At 42.9% G+C, this 15,600-nt stretch overlaps 1 protein-coding gene across 6 annotated transcripts in view; it reads left to right on the top strand.

The window, feature by feature from the left end:
* Positions 1-15,600, top strand: part of KLHDC8A (kelch domain containing 8A) — a 358,281-nt gene that overhangs the window by 4,759 nt on the left and 337,922 nt on the right. Inside the window, exon 2 of one of the 6 annotated variants that reach the window (XM_077481299.1) lies at positions 11,191-11,350. The exons of 4 other annotated variants lie outside the window; for them this stretch is intronic. The gene's annotated coding sequence lies outside the window, so the exon portion shown is untranslated. Of the gene's footprint in view, positions 1-11,187; positions 11,351-15,600 lie in introns of all 6 variants that reach the window. One more of the 6 variants, XM_077481298.1, reaches the window with a different exon arrangement.

The raw sequence follows: 15,600 nt of genomic DNA, 5'->3' as shown, positions 1-15,600 counted from the left end.
GTGCAGTGATTGGATGCTGTATGGGGAATTTGGCATTCAGGGCATGCGTCCCTATACCCGAGTACCCCTCGGTACAGCTTCCACCCTCTGTATAACTGAATTCCAAAACAGAAATAGAAAGCACTTGATGTCAAGTTTAGGAAAACCCAATCAATATACAGTATAGTCAATCTGAAAGTTTTTTTTTTCCTTTTTTAATACATAGATGTAATAACTGCACACAAATAAAATACATACAACAACACAAAGAAAAGACAGGTGAGAAAAGATACCCTTATGCCCCGTACACACGATTAGAAATTCCGCCAGCAAAAGTCTGATGTGAGCTTTTGGTCGAAATTCTGACCGTGTGTATGCTCCATCCGACTTTTGCTGGCGGAATTTCTGCAAGCAAAAGATTTAGAGCAGGTTCTCTATTTTTCCAATAGATAAAGTTCAGATCGGAAATTCCGATCGTCTGTAGCAATTCCGATGTGCAAAATTCCCACGAAAGCATTGAACTTCATCTTCTTGGCTCCTCGTAGTGTTGATTGACGGCACATTTGACGGTACATTATTTCAGCACACCACCAAGTAATGGGACAACATTTCTTTCCAAAAAAACACCAACTGATCTCTTAACCACTTTCAGTCCGGACCATTTTGCTGGTCAATGACCAGAGGTCTTTTTACAATTTGGCACTGCGCTGCTTTAACTGGTAATTGCGCGGTCATGCAGTGTTGTACCCAAACAAAATTTGCGTCCTTTTCTTGCCACAAATAGAGCTTTCTTTTGATGGTATTTGATTGCCTCTGCGATTTTTATTTTTTGCGATATAAACGTAAAAAGACCGCACATTTTGAAAAAAAATGATATTTTCTACTTTTTGTTATTAGAAAAATCCAATAAACTCAATTTTAGTCATACATTTAGGCCAAAATGTATTCAGCCACATGTCTTTGGTAAAAAAAAAGTCAATAACTGTATATTTATTGGTTTGCGCAAAAGTTGTCACATCTACAAACTAAGGTACGTTTTCTGGAATTTACGCAGCTTTTAGTTTACGACTAATTTCTAATTTCATTTCTTGAGGTGCTAAAATGGCAGGGCAGTACAAAACCCCCCCAAATGACCCCATTTTGGAAAGTAGACCCCCTAAGGAAATTGATAAGAGGCATGTTGAGCCCATTGAATATTTTATTTTTTTGCCTCAAGCGATTGAATAATGACAAAAAATTTTTTTTTATTTTTTTTTACACAAAGTTGTCACTAAATGATATATTGCTCACACATGCTATGGGCATATGTGAAATGACACCCCAAAATAAATTCTGCTGCTTCTCCTGAGTACGGGGATACCCCATATGTGGGACTTTTTGGGAGCCTAGCCACGTACGGGGCCCCGAAAACCAAGCACCACCTTCAGGCTTTCTAAGGGCGTAAATTTTTGATTTCACTTCTCACTACCTATTACAGTTTTGAAGGCCATAAAATGCCAAGATGGCACAAAACCCCCACAAATGACCCCATTTTAGAAAGTAGACACCCCATGCTATTTGCTGAGAGGCATGTTGAGTCCATGGAATATTTTATATTTTGCCACAAGTTGCGGGAAAATTACAAACTTTTATTTTTATTTTTTCACAAAGTTGTCACTAAATTATATATTGCTCACACATGCTATGGGCATATGTGAAATGACACCCCAAAATAAATTCTGCTGCTTCTCCTGAGTACGGGGATACCACATATGTGGGACTTTTTGGGAGCCTAGCCGCGTACGGGGCCCCGAAAACCAAGCACCGCCTTCAGGCTTTCTAAGGGCGTACATTTTTGATTTCACTTCTCACTACCTATTACAGTTTTGAAGGCCATAAAATGCCAAGATGGCACAAAACCCCCACAAATGACCCCATTTTAGAAAGTAGACACCCCATGCTATTTGCTGAGAGGCATGTTGAGTCCATGGAATATTTTATATTTTGCCACAAGTTGCGGGAAAATTACAAACTTTTATTTTTATTTTTTCACAAAGTTGTCACTAAATTATATATTGCTCACACATGCTATGGGCATATGTGAAATGACACCCCAAAATAAATTCTGCTGCTTCTCCTGAGTACGGGGATACCACATATGTGGGACTTTTTGGGAGCCTAGCCGCGTACGGGGCCCCGAAAACCAAGCACCGCCTTCAGGCTTTCTAAGGGCGTAAATTTTTGATTTCACTTCTCACTACCTATTACAGTTTTGAAGGCCATAAAATGCCAAGATGGCACAAAACCCCCACAAATGACCCCATTTTAGAAAGTAGACACCCCAACCTATTTGCTGAGAGGCATGTTGAGTGCATGGAATATTTTATATTTGGCACAAGTTGCGGGAAAATTACAAACTTTTATTTTTTTTTATTTTTTTTTCACAAAGTTGTCACTAAATGATATATTGCTCACACATGCTATGGGCATATGTGAAATGACACCCCAAAATAAGTTCTGCTGCTTCTCCTGAGTACGGGGATACCACATATGTGGGACTTTTTGGGAGCCTAGCCGCGTACGGGGCCCCGAAAACCAAGCACCGCCTTCAGGCTTTCTAAGGGCGTAAATTTTTGACTTCACTCCTCACTACCTATTACAGTTTTCAAGGCCATAAAATGCCAAGATGGCACAAAACCCCCACAAATGACCCCATTTTAGAAAGTAGACACCCCATGCTATTTGCTGAGAGGCATGTTGAGTCCATGGAATATTTTATATTTTGCCACAAGTTGCGGGAAAATTACAAACTTTTATTTTTATTTTTTCACAAAGTTGTCACTAAATTATATATTGCTCACACATGCTATGGGCATATGTGAAATGACACCCCAAAATAAATTCTGCTGCTTCTCCTGAGTACGGGGATACCACATATGTGGGACTTTTTGGGAGCCTAGCCGCGTACGGGGCCCCGAAAACCAAGCACCGCCTTCAGGCTTTCTAAGGGCGTAAATTTTTGATTTCACTTTTCACTACCTATTACGGTTTTGAAGGCCATAAAATGTCAAGATGGCACAAAACCCCCACAAATGACCCCATTTTAGAAAGTAGACACCCCAACCTATTTGCTGAGAGGCATGTTGAGTCCATGGAATATTTTATATTTGGCACAAGTTGCGGGAAAATTACAAACTTTTATTTTTTTTTATTTTTTTTTCACAAAGTTGTCACTAAATGATATATTGCTCACACATGCTATGGGCATATGTGAAATGACACCCCAAAATAAGTTCTGCTGCTTCTCCTGAGTACGGGGATACCACATATGTGGGACTTTTTGGGAGCCTAGCCGCGTACGGGGCCCCGAAAACCAAGCACCGCCTTCAGGCTTTCTAAGGGCGTAAATTTTTGACTTCACTCCTCACTACCTATTACAGTTTTCAAGGCCATAAAATGCCAAGATGGCACAAACCCCCCCCCCCAAATGACCCCATTTTGGAAAGTAGACACCCCTAAATTCAGGGGTACACTAGTGAGACTCACAGGTAAAAAAGCACCTAGGCTGTCAGCGACTGTATCAAAACGCTACAAGAAAAACTGTTAGTGATCGCAGGGATCAGGCCTGACTCTGCGAACGCTGCAGTTATGCGTGTTGTGTTTTGTAAGTGACAGTGATCGATCGATACTGCACTTGGGTGGGCTGGTCTGGGCTTGGCGGAGGGGCTAAACACAGGTGCTAGCAGGTATCTGGGCTGATCCCGCTAACAATGCGTTTTGGGAAACCTAAACTGCTGGCGACGCTAATATAGATCTGATCAGATACTATATTACTAAGGGAGGTGTATGCTTTGTGCGTGGGTGTTAGCGGTACTGGCACTAACCTGACGCTGCCTGGGACGACGCAGACCTTATCTGACCCTCAAACTTATATCACCCGCCGGGTGATCAGGGGGTTAAACCTTAATTAGGTAATAAATGGCGGGTGCCCTGAAACTATAAAAAAATAACTAACCACCTGTAACAGTTATATGGTGATCACTGGTGAAAGGGTTAACTAGGGGGCAATCAGGGGGCTTTATGCGGTAGTATATGGGGGTCCCTGGCGCTATAAAAAGCTGCGGCGAACCTAAATACCTACCTGCCTAACTAGCGTCACCTGTGACACTAATACAGCGATCAGAAAAACGATCACTTATTAGGCTGGGTTCACACTGGAGCGATGCGGGAACGCCACGAATCCGCGGCGGGTTCCCGCATCGCATGCCTCCCGGCGGCAGTTCACACTGCCCTATGCGAACTTCTGGCAGTGTCAGTGAAATGTTAATGACACCCCCAGATCAGTTTGCATATCGCAGTGCGATCTGCAAACTCGGATCGCATGGTGTGAACACCCATGCGATCCGATTCTGCTACGGACTAAAAAAAGGGTCCCGTGCGAGTTTGCGGCGGGTGCGACGTGAATTCAGCCATACTATCTGTATGGCTGAACTCGAATCGCACAGAGATCGGATGTGATTTGCACTGCAGTGCGGTGCGAATCACATCCGTTCTCATAAACCGCTGCAATGTGAACCCAGCCTTAGTGACACTGGCGACGGGGGGTGATCACGGGGTTAAACCTTTATTGGGGGGGTTAGGGGGGTACCTTAGAACTAAAGGGGGCTAACCCTAACTGCCCTAACAGTTATTACAGTCACAAATGACACCAATGCAAAAAAAAATAAATAAATGCAATTGGTGTCACTGTGACTGGGGGGGCAGGGGTAATTGGGGGGGTGATCGGGGGGTGAAGGGGGGGTGTGAGTGTGCCTGGCATGTTCTACTGTGTAGTGTCGTGTTGGTGCAACTCACCGATCCTCTCTCCTCGGTGCCGGAACGAAAAATACCGACACGGAGGAGAGATTACATCACTTCCTCTGCCTGTGTTTACATTACAGGAGAGGAAGTGATGTCAGGCCTCACTTCCATTGGTCAGGAGCGATCGCGAGGGGGTGGCCATGAACGAATGGCCGCCCCCTCATCCCGGATCGCTCCTGTACGGACACCGACCGCCGCTGGCACCGGTGGGGGGCCCGATCGGGCCCCCCACCCGCGGGAAGGCAGGGATGTATATATAGGCCCATATGCCTGCCCGTGCCATTCTGTCAACGTATATCGTCGTGCGGCGGTCGGCAAGTGGTTAAGTTCCCAGATGTTTACATGGTGCTGTTAAAAGAAGAAAGGCAAGCTGTACTGTGGTAAACATGGAATTGGGGATGAACTTTGCAAGCTTTTTGTGGCCTTGCCAATGTTTTTGAAACGTTTCGCTGCCATCAATCTGAAAATTACCCTATTTTTTTCATATCGTGTGTACACAAGTCCATCACACAAAAGTTCAAAGTACAAACACACATGCTTGGAATCAATACTGCATTCTTGACAGTTGAAAGTTCAGAGAACTTTTGTGTGACCATGTGTGTGCAAGCCAAGCTTGAGTGGAATTCAGTTGGAAAAACCGTCAAAGATTTTCCGACGGAAATTCCGCTCGTGCGTATGGAGTATTAGGCTCCATGCACACTGGGCTTAAAAAAAAAGTCTGTTCTCTTGGGAGTAGAACACGCTCACATAGAGCATTTTTGTATGTTTTTTCTGCCAGTAAGCTCCAATCAGGAATGCGAACCAGAAGGTTTTTTTTTCCTGCTTCTAAACGTTGAACTCAAAATATGCCTGTAAACATCCTAATCTGCATGGACACACAGGATAACATTGAGCTGTTTCTATAGGCAGAACTCAAAACTCCCGTAGAACCATGTTTTTTAAGCCAGTGTTCATGGAGCCAAAGACCCCCATACACACTATTAGATTTTCTGCAGATTTTTGTCTTAAGTTTTACCAAAACCATGTTGTGCAAAGGCCTGTCTGATTGCATACAAATTTAAACTCTTAAGGTTTGACCTCATATTATATGGTTTTGGTAAATCTGAAGACAAAAATCTGCAGAAAATCTAACAGTGTGTATGGGGCTTTAGGGTCATGGTTATAAGAATTGGCAAACCAGAGCAAGCTGGATTACTGTATCACTAGCTCATGTCATGAATCATGTCAGGGAGATTAAATAGTATATCAATGCTCACTGCTGTTCCAGGCTTGACAGATTTTGGTGAGTTATCTCAACATCCTCTGGTCTGATACAGTATGCCGCAGACAGGGGCGGACTGACCATTCAGCCACTCGGGCACTGCCCGAGGGCCCCGGGCCACTGGGGGCCCCATCAGGGTTGCCAGCCTCAGTAAAACCAGGGACAGTATGTAAAAATCCTCTTCAGTACCTTCTAAGCCAATAGAAACATGTCTGTGTATACTATGTGTACATGTATGTCTATACTGTGTGATTGTATACTGTGTGTGTGATTTTGTATACTGTGTGGCCCCATAATCTCCTATTGCCCGGGGGCCCCATTCGTTGTCAGTCCGCCCCTGGCCGCAGATTCAACTTTTTTATTTTTTATTTATTCCGGCCACTGAGATGGAAAAAAAACCAAGTGCTTAGGAGCGTTTAGATGTGTTTAGCCGCAATCAGTGTTTTGTTTTTTTGTAGTCAAAATTCCCTCTCCTGAATGCGATTTTAGGGTGTTCAGAAAATGTCCTCTAAACTCCTCTGCAACATGTCTGCATTGTTGTGTGCCACACAGCAGAACAGTTTCCCCTGTGTTTCTATGAATAGAGGAAAAAAAAAAAGATAAACCATGTTCTGCCCTTTACAAGCGCAAGACAGCTCTGGCCAGAATGCCAGTCAGAACAGACACTCCCTACACTGTAAAATGCAGCATTTTTCTATGTGAACAAACTCTAAGGCACACAAGTAAAAAAAAAAAAAAAAAACTTGTCTGGTAACTGTAGGCATTTAATACCTTTTTACTCTGTACTGGTTTTTATGTTTTTCACCATTTTTGCCTTTTTTGTTTGCCACTTAGGGCCGTACACTGCTATTAATCGGCACATTTCCGCAATATGCAGAGATGGGCTACATATTAATAGGAAGAAGCAAGCATGTTCTTCATCTCCAGGACAAAGGTGTTTGGGTTGCACCCTTGAGAGGCAGGGCACATCTGTTTTTTATTTCTGGAAGTGGGCTTACTATGTAGCCAGAACACATGGAGGAGGAAGTCTTATCTGGCTCATCAAGCTGGCTTTCTTCTTCCTCCTGCACTGCTTATCTTGCCATAGCCCTGCAAACTGGCATGCAAGAGTTGGCTAAATTATTTCAGCACACCACCAAGTAATGGGACAACATTTCTTTCCAAAAAAACTCCAACTGATCTCTTAAGTTCCCGGATGTTTACAGAGTGCTGTTAAAAGAAGAAAGGCAAGCTGTACTGTGGTAAACATGGAATTGGGGATGAACTTTGCAAGCTTTTTGTGGCCTTGCCAATGTTTTTGAAACGTTTCGCTGCCATCAATCTGAAAATTACCCTATTTTTTTCATATCGTGTGTACACAAGTCCATCACACAAAAGTTCAAAGTACAAACACACATGCTTGGAATCAATACAGATCAAACGCGACATTAGCAGAAGGTTCCCAAAGGGTGGTGCTCAAGGGCTGAAATTCCACATAGTATGTCACTACATTCATGTTTGTTGGCCAACAATTGTATACCGTTTGTATGTAAGACAAATTGATGGCACATGCCCTTCGGACAAAAGTCTGATGCTTTGCGGAAAATCCGATCGTGTGTACGAGGCTTAAGGCTCGGTTTACACTATTGCGGGCCATGTGGCCTACATTTGCTTGGGCATGGAAACCCTCTCATTTGAATGGGCTGCTGTGCCTGCATTTCCCACAGGAAAAAGTTGTAGGGAAACTGCATGATCTATTTGACCAATTAGATTTTCCTCTGGTACCTGCACCCACAAGCGTGCTACGGGCTGAGATGCCTGGGGGTGCCATTCAGAATGAATGGCAGCCCCACGCATCTCCTAAAAACAGTTTGATTTGGCTGCAGGTGGTTGCGGGTGTGGGAGGTGCAATTCCTGCACCCACAACCATTCCGCAGACTGTGGGCTAGTGTGAACCTAGCATTAGGCCGCGTACACACGGGCGGATTGTCTGCCCAACTAAGTTCGTCAGACAATACGACAGACAGTCCGTTCAACTTTTGAATGAACGGACTTGACCACACACGATGAACAGACAGTCCGCTGAAAGCTTGCGCGATGACGTATACAGCACGTACGACGGGACTAGAAATACGACGTCCAATACACTGCAATGCAACCTTCGGCCGTGTAAATCCTTTCTGAGCATGCACCATACTTAGTCCATCCAACTTGCCTACACACGAGCGGACTGTCCGCTGAAACCAAGTTTGGACGGACAAAACCAAGTTTGGACGGACAAAATTACGGAAATTCCGAAAGACTTAGTCCGTCAGACTGTCCGCTGAAAAAGTCCGCTGAAGCCCACACACGAGCGGATTGTCCGCTGAAACACGGTTCAGCGGACTAAATTGGGCAGACAATCCGCCCGTGTGTACGCGGCCTTAGATTTGGAGATTTGGCTTTAATCTCTGACACATTCGCTCATTACTACTAGGCATCGTTACATATAGGAAGTGTACAGCTATTTTTTTTAGGAGGAATTCCAGAAGAAAAGGTAAATTTTTACCCTATACCATACCAAATCTTCACTTTTTGAGGTTGATTCCTCTTGCTAGTGACAAACTATATACAGTGCCTTGCAAAAGTATTCACCCCCCCTTGGCTTTTTACCTATTTTGTTACATTACAGCCTTTAGTTCAATGTTTTTTTAATCTGAATTATATGTGATGGATTAGAACACAATAGTCTAAGTTGGTGAAGTCAAATTTGAAAATATATACATAAAACTATTTTTCAGAAATAAAAAGGATAATTGGCATGTGCGTATATAGTCACTCCCTTTGTTATGAAGCCCATAAAAAGCTTTGGTGCAACCAATTACCTTCAGAAGTCACATAATTAGTGAAATGAGGTCCACCTGTGTGCAATCTAATTGTCACATGATCTGTCATTACATATACAGACCTTTTTGAAAGGCCCCAGAGGCTGCAACACCTAAGCAAGAGGCACCACTAACCAAACACTGCCATGAAGACTAAGGAACCCTCCAAACATGTAGGGGACAATGTTGTTTAGAAGTGCAGGTCAGGGTTAGGTTATAAAAAAAATATCCAATTCTTTGATGATCCCTAGGAGCACCATCAAATCTATCATAACCAAATGGAAAGAACATGGCACAACCGCAAACCTGCCAAGAGACGGGCACACACCAAAACTCACGGACTGGGCAAGGAGGGCATTAACCGGTTCACGACCGGCGCACGCCGGCATATTGGCGTACAGGTACGCCCAATCTTTATTGCTGCCCTGCCATCGCGAACGCGCCACTGCGATGTACCACTCTGTGTGTGATTTGAGGCTAGGATGGAGGTTCACCTTCCAGCAGGACAATGACCCCAAACACACTGCTAAAGCAATACTTGAGTGGTTTAAGGGGAAACATGTAAATGTGTTGGAATGGCCTAGTCAACGCCCAGACCTCAATCCAATAGAAAATCTGTGGTCAGACTTAAAGATTGCTGTTCACAAGCGCAAACCATCCAACTTGAAGGAGCTGGAGCAGTTTTGCAAGGAGGAATGGACAAAAATCCCAGTGGTTAGATGTGGCAAGCTCATAGAGACTTATCCAAAGCAACTTGGAGCTGTGATAGCCGTAAAAGGTGGCTCTTCAAAGTTCTGACTTTAGGGGGGGTGAATAGTTATGCACGTTGACTTTTTCTGGTATTTTGTCCTATTTGTTGTTTGCTTCACAATAAAAAAAAAAACACATCTTCAAAGTTGTGGGCATGTTCTGTAAATTAAATGATGCAAATCCTCAAACAATCCATGGTAATTCCAGGTTGTGAGGCAAAAAAACACGAAAAATGCCAAGGGGGGTGAATACTTTTGCAAGGCACTGTATATGATTTATTTTTTAATTTTGCACTTTGTTCCACTTTAAAAACAAATTTTAGGGTACAGTTAGGATCAGGATTGGGGGTAATGTTAGAGTGATAGTTTCCAGATCTGAGAAAAAAATCCAAGGCAAATTTTATTTATTTATTTTTGTGATGCTAATATTTCAAAGTTCAAAAGATATTTAATATATTTAATGTGATTTCTTCCGAATTGTGCTTGCATATAATAAATACTTTACTGCGCAGTCGGGTTGTGAAAGTTCTGTTTGTCCTTGTATGTAAATGTGTAATGGTTAACCAAAAGATAAAAAAAAAAAGTCACTGTAGTATATAAATAGGTGTTATGTCAGAGACCAGTTGAGGTATTGACTAAACAAACAATCTGCAATGTATAGAAATCCATAGCAACTAATTATAAATAATAATTTCACTTACACTGTAGGAGGTATACATGTAATTGACAATTTATCACATACAGTATATGATCTTTATATTCCTAACTGCATAGTCCCCAACTGTCACTTCTTTGCAGGGGGCAATATTTACTTTGTTGCCAAACCCTTATGCCTCCCTTTTATATTTAAAGGCTAAGTTCAACTTTCAGGTAAAAAAAATAATAAATGCACAGAGAAAAAAAATAAAAACATATTTTTTTTTCCTACAGGATAGTGGGTGCCACGTCAGGCTCCTGCAGACACGTCCTCCAGCTTTCTTGCCTGTACTGCTGTACGAGCTTTCTGTTAGAAAGCTGGAAGAAGGGTCAATGTACTTCAAGGGCACTTATTAATGGCCTCACAGTCCATTGAGAACTACAAGTCTGCAGTGGTAAATGGGACTTGTAGTTTCTTCATTAACAGATCCCTGAACAGCCAATTTTGCAACTGACAGCAGCTGCGAGAGAGAAGAACCCTTCACCTGCTATTATGGGGAAGAAAGGAGGAGGAGGAGGTGAGGTGGGGTGCTGGAACATGTTACAGTTCTACTTATATTGTTACTGCAAGCAATAGTTAAGAAGTCTAAAAATTGTACTTCAATCTAGCCACTGACCTTACTACAGAACAAGCGTATGCTTGTTACAAGAAAAAGGATAAACCCAACTGCTGGAATATGTAAAAAGTCATCCGTACAGTACCCCATCCCACTGCAAGGGTGGCTTTTTAAATTTTTCTTTAGTTGGGCATTAACCTAACTTATTTATTCTTGGGGCAGAGCATTTAGGTGTAAATTACTTACCCTTTTTCTTACTCCAGCAGGTGTTTAGTCTCCCACAGCTGCTCTGTTAACTGCATTCAGCTCCAGTTGCACCCCAACTTCCTAAATGTACTATACAGGGTTAACATCTCTGTATTGTATGTGATGACACCAAGACTGGAGCTTTGGGTAGAGGAGGAGAGCACTGGAGCCAGGATTTAGGTAAGTGAAACAGCCTCCTCTGCAATCCCCTAGACATGGCAAGCAGTTAAGGGTAGATTTTTGTTTTTTTTTTAATTCCTGGAGTTGGGCTTTAAGAACCTGTTCACATCTGGCATTTTGTTGTCTCAGGCAGAATCGCTGCTATTCTGCCTGTGATCCCAAATCATACTGCAATAATGACCAAACGCACCACGTGTGTGTTGATGCCGTTCATTTTCAATGGTACCAAAATGCGATACGGTTGGCTGTCGCAGCAAACCGCAATACAATGTACAAGCTTGTCCCCTAAAAGAAGCTCCTGCTCCTTTTGAGTGGCAAGCTTTGCTCATTGCGATTTATCGTGGGACAAAATGGCACCCTAAAGCGTTTGGTGTGTTTTGTCATTATTTCAGTAAGATTTGGGATTGCGGACAGAATTGCAGAGATTCTGCCTGAGATCACAAAACGTTAGATGTGAACGGGGCCTTAAGAAATGTATATAAGAAAAAGTGTACTGAAAAAAAAATATGTAGACTTCATTTGCTGAACTCTTGGTCTGAATATTTGAGTCACTACCCAGAAAAAGCAGTCACTGCATGCATATTCCAGGTTAACAAAGCACAAAATATTTAAGTTAGTGGATAATCATAACTGTCAGACAAATGCCATTTTCAGGAGTGGGTCAGTTTTTTTATTTTGTCAATGTCACTGTAGATGCTTTGTTTTTAGGCCAACCTATTTATTGAATCTAGGTCTTAGTATAAAAATACTGTGATTTTGATGTAATGCCACAACACAAAAGAACACATGCGACTAAAGCATTGCAGTCCCCCCCAAGGGTTTTAAGCAATACAGAAGTGACCTGGATTTTAGCTTTCTTTATTCTGTTTCTCCTCCTCCAGCCACCTATAACCCTTTTGCTGCCAGAACCATCTGTAACGCCTGAGAATAGTTACTAAAAACACAGTCATATTTACAATAGCATATGGATTCCAGGTTCCAGCATGGTAAACTTGGTATACCAGCTATCATTGTTGCCTTCGGAATGCTGACACATTGCTATAGTATTTTTTATTTGTTTGCAAGGCACAGTTACTGTTCGTTCATGCTCTCCTTGTTGTACCGCGTGGTTAGTTCATGTGGGCGTAGGTTGCTTGGTAACAAGAACTCATCTAGCTGAGTGCTAATAGGTGCTATACTCACGATGCTGTGATTAACCCACTATCTCCCTAATATCCCCTAATCGAAGGTGAATAGTTTAGAACCCATAATTGTTCATACGTGATAAAAAGTTACTTATTTTTCAAGAATATTTCAGTTTTCCACCAGGGTTTTTGATGTTACTGGGGTCAGAAGTATCCCCTTCTCCACTTTTTCTTTCACACATAAAAAATAAATGTGACTAAATATTTAAAGTCCAACTCTTGGAAATCTGACAATTCTCCCTTGCAATGGGGCTGCACCCCCGCACTGCTCCTTTAGGAAGAATATAAAAGATTATTTACTTACTGGACCCTCTGTGCTGATAGATGGGTTTCTATGGCATCTTCTTCCCCTATGCTCCAGTGGTCTAAAGTCCTGATGTCACCAAGACCAATGCAGTGTCCACAGCCCTGCACTGGATGAAAGGAAGCCAAGGGACAGTCAACAACCGTAGCATAGGGGAGTGCTGCCTGGATTGGATAAGTAAGACCCCATTTACATGGTGTGCCGGTAACGTGTGTAGAAATTAGCATTTCTGAACGCTCTCCTGGAAATGCATAAAAATGCACCAAAATGTGCATTGCGCTTGCAATGCCATTAATTCTTAATGACACCCTTACACAGTATATTAAAAGAAAAGGTGTTGGTAGCAAATGGAAGTCACACAGCTTCATCATGGTCCCTTTTGCACAGTGTGGTCCCTAGCTCTAAACTAACAGGAAGTTGAATGTAATTTTAGCTGTGACTGTTACCAGCACCCGCATTTGCTCAGGTCCCTCATGCTGAGGAACAAGGGGAGAGAGATGATGAATTTCTCTCAATAGACCAAGAAGAGACTGATGTATCCTCTTCCGAAGAACCTAATCTGGAAAGATCAGGTTCACAGGAAAGGTTGTTGGTACAATCTCTCATGGAATTGGTCCGCTCCACATTACTGCCAGCAGCACAGTCAGTCGATGAGCCCACTTCTGGTTTGGGTTCACTAAAGCCTCCACAATCGGTTCATGCTTTTCCTATCCATTCATGGTTTAAAAAAGCTTATGTATTCTGAGTGGGAGCACCCAGATAAACTGTATAATTCCTCCGAAAATGTTTTCAAGTTTATGGAGGTACTCAAGGTTATTCCTGATCAGCAGCCTAAGATTTGGCCGGGATATCAGAAGTGTTGTGTTTTACAGTAGATGCTATGAAAGATTCTATTCTCCAGGCCTCACAGCTCATGCTAGGGCTGGTACATAAACGTAGAATCCTATGGTTGAAAAATTGGTCAGCCGAAGCGCAGCGAAGTGCAAAAAGCTCTTGGCTAGTTTCCCATTTCATGGTGAATGGTTATTTGGAGACGATCTGGATAAGTATATCCAAAGAATTTCTAATGGGCAAAGTCCCCTTTTTCCAGCTTAGAAGTAGTTTAAGCATTTTTCTTTTAAGCGTGCTTCTTTTCCAGTGCCAGGGGCATCAGTCTCCAGGCAGTCACGACGGCCTTCTCCGTCAAGTGCAAGAGGTAAACCTCAGGGTCAAAAGAGGACCTGGGGGAGGAAACACACAAAACAAAATACTAAAGCCTCCTTATGAAGGGGCACCCCCGTTGGCTCGAGTGGGGGGAAGGCTTCTACAGTTTTCAAGGATCTGGCAGGAACAATGTCAAGACAGATGGGTGGCTACCTCAATATCTCTAGGTTACAAAGAGTTCCGAGAGTTCCCGTCTTCTTGTTTTCTCAGGTTGAGCGTTCCCAGAGATCCAGTAAAAAATAAGTCTCTCTTTCTAGATTTGGATCATCTCTTGTCTCAAAGAGTGATATAGGTGGAAGAGCAAGGATTAGGGTTTTATTCAAACATTTTCACGGTTCCAAAACCAAACGGGGATGTCAGACCCATTTGAAATCTCAAAGATCTAAACCGATATAAATATCCGTCCTTTTTTTTCACGTGGAGTCAATCCGATCAGTATTCTCCATCCTACAAGGGGGAGAATCTCTGGCGTCAATCGACATCAAGGATGCTTATCTCCATGTGCCGATTTTCTCCACTCACTAGAATTTTCTATGCTTCAGGGTAGAAAATCTTCATTTTAAGTTTGTATCTCTGCCGTTTGGTCTAGCTACTGCACCTCAAGTGTTTACAAAGGTCCTGGCTCTTTCTTTAGCCAGGCTAAGGGCTCAAAGTATAACGATACTAGCCTACTTAGACGATCTACTCTTGATAGATCAGTCAGTAGCCCACTTAAACCAAAGTTTGGTCGCCGCAGTCGGCTACCTGGAATGCCTATGTTGGATTCTCAACCTAGAGAAATCCTCCTTAAAACCTTCAAGGAGATTGCAGTACTTGGGGCTGATCATAGATACAGTTCAGTTTGCCCCAGGAAAGGGTCAGTTCCATAAAGGAACTGATTAATTTGGTCAAAACAAAGAAGAATCCTGCTATTCGACTTTCCATTAAGTTATTGGGGAAGATGGTGGCTTCTTTCGAGGTTGTTCTTTAGCGCAGTTTCATTCAAGACTGCTGCAAAACAGTATCCTGTCAACTTGGAACAAAAAGGTCCAAGCTCTGGATTTCCCAATGCATTTATCCCCCGAAGTGTGTCAGAGCCTTAATTGGTTACCAGTTACCTGGAAGGTGGTAATAACATATGCCAGCCTTTTGGGCTGGGGAGCAGTCCTAGAAGAAGCGTCTGTCCAAGGGAAATGGTCCAAATCAGAGAGGACCTTGCCCATCAATATTCTAGAGATTTGGGCAGTATGCCTGGCCCTAGAGGCCTGGATGCTCAGACTACGGAATTATCCTGTCAGGATCTATTCCCGACAATGCCACATCTGTGGCCTATATCAATCACCAAGGGGGCACGAGAATTTGTGTGGCCCAGAGAGAGGGGGAATCATATTCTTTCTTGGGCAGAAAACAAAATGTCTTGCTTATCTGCAATTTTCATTCCAGGGATAGAGAATTGGCAAGCGGGAATCGCCAACAATTGTTCCTGGGAGAATGGTCCCTTCACCCCGACATCTTTCTGTCAATATTTCAAAAATGGGGAGTCCCGGACATGGATCTGTTTGCGTCCAGGTTCAACAACA

The sequence above is a fragment of the Lithobates pipiens genome, unplaced genomic scaffold (assembly GCF_037356315.1).
Source record: "Lithobates pipiens isolate NorthernLeopardFrog02 unplaced genomic scaffold, aLitPip1_a1.2 Scaffold_16, whole genome shotgun sequence".
NCBI lineage: Eukaryota > Metazoa > Chordata > Amphibia > Anura > Ranidae > Lithobates > Lithobates pipiens.
The sequence above is the reverse complement of the archived record's forward strand: the minus strand, read 5'-3'. Positions and strand labels throughout refer to the sequence as shown.